The sequence below is a fragment of the Ovis aries genome, chromosome 21 (assembly GCF_016772045.2).
Source record: "Ovis aries strain OAR_USU_Benz2616 breed Rambouillet chromosome 21, ARS-UI_Ramb_v3.0, whole genome shotgun sequence".
NCBI lineage: Eukaryota > Metazoa > Chordata > Mammalia > Artiodactyla > Bovidae > Ovis > Ovis aries.
The window spans coordinates 47209772-47219135 of NC_056074.1; positions in this window are offsets into that span (position 1 = coordinate 47209772).

A 9364-nucleotide genomic window follows, 5' to 3' on the forward strand; every position below is an offset into this window, starting at 1 on the left:
GTCTGAGCGCCTGGGCGCGGGGTATCCTGGGACTCGTAGTCTCCGATGTCATGCGTTAGGAACAGTGCTTGCTGGGAGGGATGCCACCTGGTCGCTAGGTAACTAGCGTTGCGTGAGTTGCGGGAGGAGCGACGTCTCCCTAATCAGGGGCGCCCAGGCTGCCCCAGACCCTCCTCCTGGGCTGTCTGCCCTGAGCCACGCCCCAGACTCTCCTCCCCAGGCGGCCTATCCCCAGGCGTGTTCTCCCAGTCTTCACTGGGATCTCCAGACTCTAGCCTCCTGGTGGCCAAAGAGTAGCTCTTAAGATCAGTAGCCATGCTGATCTTGGCTGACTCAGATTATTAATAGAGAGAGAGCACCCTGCAAAAATATTCAGTGAACCCCACTTGAAAAAGTCTGGCAGCTCCTCAAAGGGTGAGACAGAGTTGCCACGTGACCCAGCAATTCCGTTCCTAGGGATATATTCAAAAGAAATGAAACCATGCAGAGCTGTACATGGATACTGTCACCTTTAATGATGAATTAGCCAGTTATTTCACCAGCAAAGGCAGACTTACTTAGGAATAGCAGAGGAATTGCAACTCAGGATACGTGAGCAGTGGTGGACCACAGGCAAATCCAGAGAACGAAGTGGGGGAACTTGCTACTCTAGGGAGAAGAGGGAGTGGGAATCAGTTCAGTTCAGTTCAGTTCGGTGGCTCAGTCGTGTCCGATTCTTTGCGACCCCATGAATCGCAGCACGCCAGGCCTCCCTGTCCATCACCAACTCCCAGAGTTCACCCAAACTCACGTCCATCAAGTCGGTGATGCCATCCAGCCATCTCATCCTCTGTCGTCCCCTTCTCCTCCTGCCCCTAATCCCTCCCAGCATCAGGGTCTTTTCCAATGTGTCAATTCATCACATGAGGTGGCCAAACTATTGGAGTTTCAGCTTCAGCATCAGTCCTTCCAATGACTGGTTGGATCTCCTTGCAGTCCAAGGGACTCTCAAGAGTCTTCTCCAACACCACAGTTCAAAAGCATCAATTCTTCGGCATTCAGCTTTCTTCACAGTCCAACAGCATTGGACCTTGCTTCTATCACCAGTCACATCCACAACTGGGTATTGTTTTTGCTTTGGTTCCATCCCTTCGTTCTTTCTGGAGCTAGCTGGGAATAGAGGCTGTGATAACCAGAGTCCATTGGAGGAGCTGGAGATCCAAAGTAAGGAGGTTTGGGGGGGAGGGGGTTGGGCCTCTGCAGTCTCTGATTGGCTGGGCTATGGGAAGTGGAGAGAAGCTTCCTTTCTCCTGCTGAATGTGAAGGAGAGATGCCTTCCTGTTGGGGGTATAGGAGAAGATAGGTCTTTTTCTGTTTGCACTACCAATGAAAATAAATACGCCATTCAATTTTGCTTAATTTTAGAACTGCAGTCTTCCAATTCAATCTTAAGAAAAACGAATTTGGGGAGATCAAGTTTCCCATAACGGCTGTTGTCATTACAGATTACTTTGTTTGACCCATTTAGTTAAAAAAATGGTTATGTGGGGAGGTCCCTAGATTTTAAACATGAAACCAGCTGGAGTCCCCAAAGGAGGGCTGCCCTCAGAGCATTTAAATGACTGGATCCCATTTCCCTAAGTTCTCCTGAAAACCCCAGAAAGTTGCCAGAGCCCTAGCCTAGATTCCAAAAGGAATAAAACCGAACTCTTAGATCACAGTTACCTCAGTCTCCCAAAGAGAACCTTGCTACGTGCTCTCCAGAAAACAATTGAGTACTTAGCAAGGATGAAACCACCATACCCGTGAAAAGGTTAGGGTTAGGAATAAAGTTGAGGGCTCAAAACACAAAATGAGAAGAGCTCAGAATTCGAGAGGAGACTCATCAGATCGGAAGCTGGTGGTGATGCACAGAAGCGACAAGCACAGGGAGCCCGGCTCAGCACCTCAGTCGATTTCACCTCTTGGGGTTCATCTCCAGATCCCACTTCTGACACCACGTATATCGACTTCAGTAATACAAATAGCCGGTTATTTAATCAGCAACAGTTGAGTTTATTCAGAAATATAGAGAAGTTGCAGTTCAAGATGGGTGAGCCACGGTGGGCCACAGGCACAGCCAGAGAGCAAGCAGAGGGGACTTGCTACTATAGGGAACGGGGCGGTGGGATGGACTGTGATAGCCAGGGTCCATCGAGGGGGCTGGGGCCCAAAGCATGGAGGCTCCCTATAGGTGGGGGCACTGCGGCCGCAGCTGCAGTCAGGATGAAGCAGAGATCTTCTGCTTTCTACTGGATAGTAAACAGAGATGCTGTCCCGTCAGAGGTGAAGGGGGCATCTCTTACTGTTCGGGGTGATTGATAACACACAGAGGGCTTGAGAGTCTCCCTGCAGGCCTGTCCCAGCTCTAACTTTAGCTGAAGTTGCTTTAATTAATTCCACAATATTCAGAGCAGCAAAATTCATAATTCCCCAAAAGGAAGCAACTGAATGTCCAACAGATGAATGCACGCAAAAGCCGGTCTATCCACGCAATGGAAAATTGTTCCACCATGAAGAGGAATGAAGCTTTGACACCTGCGCCAACATGGGTTATTGTCCATTTTGCTTGAAAATATTATGCTATGAAAGAAGCCAGTCATACAAGACCATAGATTATATTACCCCCCTACATGAAATATCCAGAGTCCAGAATAGGCAAATCATGGGTGAGAACAGTGGTCACCACAGGCTGGGCAGGGAATGCGGAGTGACTGCTCAAGGGCACTGGGTTTGTCTTTCTTTACTACTTGTTTATTTATTTATTTGGCTGTACCAGGTCTTAACTGAGGCAACGTAGAATCTTTCACTGTGGCCTGTGGGATTCTCAGTTGCAAACTCCTAGCTGTAGCTTTGTGGGTCTAGGTCCCAGACCAGGGACTGAGCCTGAGCCCTCTTCACTGGGAGCGTGGAGTCCTGGCCGCAGGACCACCAGGGAGGACCCTGGGTTTCTCTTCAAGGCCGTGAGAATGTTCTGAAATTGACCGTGGCGATGGTTGCATCTATCTGTGAGTATCCTTAAAACTACTGACCTGTTCACTCTAAATGCAGGAATTATGTGGTGTATGAACTATACCTCAATAAAGCTGTTATTAATATACATATCTGTATTTTCCCAGCTCCCTCTTTGCAGCCCCTCCCAGCATGCACAGGGTCTGATTATAATGTGGAGCCTCAGCTCCTGACTACTAGCTGCCAACAGTCCAAGGGCCAACAGACGTGCCGGGACACACTGGCCCCCGGAAGCACGCTGTCAAGCCTTCCTGGGCCTGGCTGCTGCCCTCTGCCTGCCCCTGGACCACTCCCTGCCCCAGGCCAGGGCCCCGTCCACTGGGGGTTGCCAGGGTGGCCTGGGCAGCCAGCTTCACTGTGGCCATCCTCAAGGGTGTGTGTGAGGATGGGTGCCAGTGAATGGATGTGGGGCTGGAGAGGAAGACATGGCTGGACTGTGATCTCCATCCTGAGAGGGTAGGGAGTTATGCTGAGGTTGGCATCACCTGGCTGCGTTTTAGGGGCCCAGGACGTGAGGTCTCCGTGGCACTGCCCTGCCAAGATTGATGTGCTGGGTCTACTTTGCCCAGGGATGTGATGCTGGACCCATGAGCAGGAAGTGCCCAGAGCAGGCCAGTTCCCGCCGACACTGTCTATCCAGCAAGTAGCCCACAGGCCTGGTTCCCTCCTTTCCTGCCCCCAGGGCCTGGAACCATCCTTCAAGCCCCCCTTTTCTGAGTCCAGGGCTGTTACTCACATTCCAGATGCATCTTGGTGCAGTCAGGATCATTTCCTGGATCTGGGTATTTCCCCCAAACTGCACCAAACTCCTCCTGAAGCTGAGTAGGGCCACCTCCACCTCCCCAGTGTGCAGAGGCCCAGTGTGGAGATGAACCCTGGGGTCAAGCATGCAGCCCCGGGCTCAGAACCAGTTGGGGTGGTAGGAATAAGGCTGGAGGGGTGGGAGTGGCGTGAGGCGGGGTGGGAATGGGGTGAGGCGGGGTGGGGAAGGCACACTGTGCCAGTAGCTGGGGCCGTGGAGTTCTGGCTACAGGGCAAGAAGAGTTCCCAACAGCGTTACAAATGGTAACTGTTTTCATCTTTACATCCCCTTAGGTTCTGTGTTCATCTCTGGCTTAGAGAGGAGAAACTGAGGCAGGAAAAGGCTGGGAACCCACTCAGCTAGTGCCTTCCTTCCCGCTGGAGCCTGGAGCCTCTCCGCCTGAATCCCTGTACTCTGCAGAGACCTCTGCACCTGCAGCTTTGCACGTGGAGCCTGGCGTCTGGGACCCCCCTCCAGCAAGCCCCTGGCCTGACTACGTCACTAGTCTACGTCACTAACTACTACCCGGGACGCGCCCCCCTGGGTGCAGCCCTCTCAGCCCTCCTACCGCAAGCCTTGGAGACTGGCGAGAGGCGGAGGCACAGGGCACCGACGAGGCCCACACACTTCGCGGCTCAGGTGACCAGGTGGCAGGCGTGAAAATTGATAAGGGAGCGCTCCTTTAAAACGAAGTCAAGGACTTCCTGGCGGCCCAGTGGCTGAGAGTCTAAGAGCACGCCTGCCGATGCAGGAGAAATAGTCCGATTCCTGGTCCAGGAAGACTCCATGTGCAGAAGGGCAGCTAGGCGCCTGCGTCCCAGCGGCTGAGCCGCGCCGCCGCGCCAGAGCCTGGGCTCTGCAGCAGGAGTGGCCGCTGCGGTGAGAGGCGCACGCACCTCAGATGGAGAGCGGCCGCCACTTGCTGCAACTAGAGAAAGGCCCGAGCGGCAACAGAGACCAGCAGAGCCAGAAACAAATAAAAAATAAAAACAAAATATATGAAGTCAGACCCCCAGATAGCTAAAGCAATCCTGAGAAAAAAGACAGAAATCGGACTCCTTGACTCAGACTATACCACAAAACTTCACTCAGCAAAGCAGTATGTTTCTGGTGCAAAAGCTGAAACATAGGTCAATGGAACAGGATAGATAAGCCAGAAATAAACCCACACACTTAGGATAAATTAATCTATGACAAAGGAGGCAAGAATATACAATAGGGAGAAGACAGCCTCTTCAGTAAGTGATGTTGGGAAAACAGGACAGCTACATGTAAAACCATACACAAAAATAAATTAGAGCACTCTCTAACACCATTCACAAAAATAAATTAGAGCACTCTCTAACACCATTCACAGAAATAAACTCAAAATGGGTCGAAGACCTAAATGTAAGGTTGGACACTAGAAAACTCTTGGAGGAAATCATAGGTAGAATATTTTTCACATAAATCGCATCATGATCTTTTTTGGTCCACCTTCTAGGGTAATGAAAATATAAACAAAAATAGACAGATGAGACCTAACTGATCTTAAAACTTCTGCACAGAAAAGGAAACCATAAACAAAGCAAAAAGACCACCCACAGAATGGGAGAATATTTTCAAAAGAAGCAACCAACAGGGATTAATCTTCATAATATAGAAACAGCTCATGCAGCTCTATGTCAAAAAAACAACAACCCAATCAAAAACTGGGCAGACACTCTAAATAGGCATTCCTCCAAAGAAGACAGATGGATGGTAAAAAAAAGTACGTGAAAAGGTGCTCAGCATCACTATCAGAGAAATGCAAATCAAGATCACAGTGAGGTGTCCCCTTACACCAGTCAGAAGGGCCATCATCATCGACCCATTTTGAGTTTATTTCTGTGAATGGTGTTAGAGAGTGCTCTAATTTATTTTTGTGTATGGTTTTACATGTAGCTGTCCTGTTTTCCCAGCATCACTTACTGAAGAGGCTCTCTTCTCTCTATTGTATATTCTTGCCTCCTTTGTCATAGATTAATTTATCCTAAGTGTGTGGGTTTATTTCTGGCTTATCTATCCTGTTCCATTGACCTATGTTTCAGCTTTTGCACCAGAAACATACTGCTTTGCTGAGTGAAGTTTTGTGGTATAGTCTGAGTCAAGGAGTCCGACTTCTTGCCTGCAAACAAGCGTTGGCGAGGGTGTGGGTGGGAACGTAAACCGGTAGCACCGCTATGGAGAACAGGATGAAGGTTCCTGTAAACACTAAACAGAACCACCGCATGAGCCCGCAGTGGCACTGCCGGGCATATATCGGGCGAAGCCGTCGTGTAGTCAGTGCGTGTGCCCCGGTGCTCACTGCAGCACCGCTCGCAGGAGCCAGGACACGGGAGCAGCTGGACCCACTGGACGGGGAGCAGGTGAAGACGCATCACATACGCAACGGGATGTTCAGCTCAGCTCAGTGCAGCTCGGCTCAGCCGTGTCCAACTCTGCGACCCCATGAACCGCAGCACGCCAGGCCTCCCTGTCCATCACCAACTCCCGGAGTCCACTCAGACGCATGTCCATCGAGTCCGTGATGCCATCCAGCCATCTCATCCTCGGTCGTCCCCTTCTCCTCCTGCCCTCAATCCCTCCCAGCATCAGTCTCTTCCAATGAGTCAGCTCTTCTCATGAGGTGGCCGAAGTACTGGAGTTTCCACTTTAGCATCATTCCTTCCAAAGAAATCCCAGGGCTGATCTCCTTCAGAATGAACTGGTTGGATCTCCTTGCAGTCCAAGGGACTCTCAAGAGTCTTCTCCAACACCACAGTTCAAAAGCATCAATTTTTTGGCGCTCAGCCTTCTTCACAGTCCAACTCTCACATCCATACATGACCACAGGAAAAACCAAAGCCTTGACTAGACGGACCTTTGTTGGCAATTACTCAGCCAGGAAAAGAATGAAGTAGCATCATTTGCAGTGACGCGCATGGACCGAGACATGATCTCACTAAGTGAGACAGAGAAAGGCGAATGACATATGACATCGATCGTATGTGGGATCTAAAAAAATGGTACAAATGAAGTTAATCACAAAACAGAAACAGAGTCACAGGCGTAGAAAGCGAACCTAGGGCTCCCAGGGGAGAGCCGGGGAGGCGTAAACCGGGAGACGGGAGCTGACATACAGATGCTGGTTGTTGCCGTTGTTCAGCCGCTCAGTCGTGCCCGACTCTCTGTGACCCCAGGGACTGCAGCACGCCAGGCTTTCCTGTCCATCACCATCTCCTGGAGCTCACTCAAACTCACGTCCATCGAGTCGGTGATGCCATCCAACCATCTCATCCTCTGTCGTCCCCTTCTCCTCCTGCCCTCAATATTCCCCAGCGTCAGGGTCTTTTCCAATGAGTCAGCTCTTTCATTGGGTGGCCAAAGGACTGGAGCTTCAGCTTCAGCATCAGTCCTTCCAATGAATATTCAGGGTTGATTTCCTTTAGGATGGACTGGTTTGATCTCCTTGCTGTTAAGGGACTCTTAAGAATTTTCTCCAGCACCACAATTTGAAAGCATCAAGTCTTCAGCACTCAGCCTTCTTTATGGTCTAACTTTCACATCTCACATGACTGCTGGAAAGCCACAGCTCCCGCCCTAACTGCTCCTAGCTCTGTTTGTCTGTAACTGAGTTTGCTTTTCTTCCCTCTGACTCTGGAGCTACACTTCGCACCGATTCTCCTTTGTGCTAAATACATCCTGTATCTGGTGTTTACCCTTATAATACCCTTCTTGTAGTTACATTTCAGAAAGAAGGCCACCGAACCCCTGAAGTGCCAGGCTCAATTTCTGGGTTACTGACTACTGATACCAGTCTATGACTGTCTTTGAGACAATGCAAGAGGAAGATATCAAGACCCTAACACCTTTGTTCCTCATCACTGACTTCTGACTACAAGCCCTCATCTTCTATAAGCCCCTAGACATCTCAGGAACCAGAAATCAAATTGCCAACACCTGTTGGATCATCGAAAAAGCAAGAGAGTTCCAGAAAAACTTCTGCTATGCCAAAGCTTTTGACTGTGTAAATCACAATAAACTGTGGAAAATTCTGAAGGAGATGGGAATACCAGACCACTATACCTGCCTCCTGAGAAATCTGTATGCAGGTCAAGAGGCAGCAGTTAGAACCAGACATGGAACAACAGACTGGTTCCAAATTGGGAAAGGAGTACGTCAAGGCTGTTTATTGTCACCCTGCTTACTTAACTTATATGCAGAGTACATCATGCAAAATGCCAGGCTGGAAGAAGCACAAGTTGGAATCAAGATTGCCAGGAGAAATATCAATAACCTCAGATATGCAGATGACATCACCCTTATGGCAGAAAGTGAAGAAGAAATAAAGAGCCTCTTAAAGTGAAAGAGGAGAGTGAAAAAGTTGGCTTAAAACTTAACATTCAGAAAACTAAGATCATGGCATAGATGGGGAAACAATGGAAACAGTGAGAGACTTTATTTTGGGGGCTTCAGAATCACTGCAGATGGTGACTGCAGCCATGAAATTAAAAGATGCTTGCTCCTTGGGAGAAAAGCTATGACCAACCTTGACAGCATATTAAAAAGCAGAGACATTACTTTGCCAACAAAGGCCCATCTAGTCAAAACTATGGTTTTCCAGTGGTCATGTATGGATGTGAGAGTTGGGTTATAAAGAAAACTGAGCACCAAAGAATAGATGCTTTTGAACTGTGGTGTTGGAGAAGACTCTTGAGAGTCTCTTGGACTGCAAGGGGATCAAACCAGTCAATCCTAAAGGAGATCAGTCTTGAATATTCTTGGAAGGACCGATGCTGAAGCTGAAGCTCCGATCCTCTGGCCACATGACGCGAAGAACTGACTCATTTGCAAAGACCCTGATGCTGGGAAAGACTGAAGAGGGAAGAGAAGGCGACGGCAGAGGATGAGATGGTTGGATGGCATCAGTCTCGATGGACTTGAGTTTGAGTGAGCTCCAGGAGACGGTGAAGGAAAGGAAAGCCTGGCAAGCTGCAGTCCATGGGGTGTCAAAGAGTCGGACACGACTGAGTGACTGAACTGAACTGGTCGACCTCAGGCAGGATGGGAAACTGTCAGGCAATCCTCCTTGAAGATCCCATTGTCACCTTCCCAGTGAGCAATTCTTTATACCCTGCTGCCCTGATTCCCTCACTCCCTGAGGAGATCCTCTACAACCCCCAGAGGTTATGGAGACTGTTTACCTGGGTGGACTGGATCTGTCAGATAAACCTCTGACCAATGCTGATTGGGACCTGTTTCGGCAGGCGGGTCAGGGATATGCAGGGTGTGCAGGAGCAGTGAAGAGAAGTGAAAGGCAAAGGAGAAAAAGAAAGACACATCCATCTGAATGCAGAGTTGCAAAGAATACCAAGGAGAGAAACAAAGCCTCCCCCAGTGATCAACGCAAAGAAATAGAGGAAAACAACAGAATGGGGAAGACTAGATCTCTTCAAGACAATTAGACATACCTAGGGAACATTTCATGCAAAGATGGGCACAATAAAGGACAGAAATGGTCTGGACCTAACA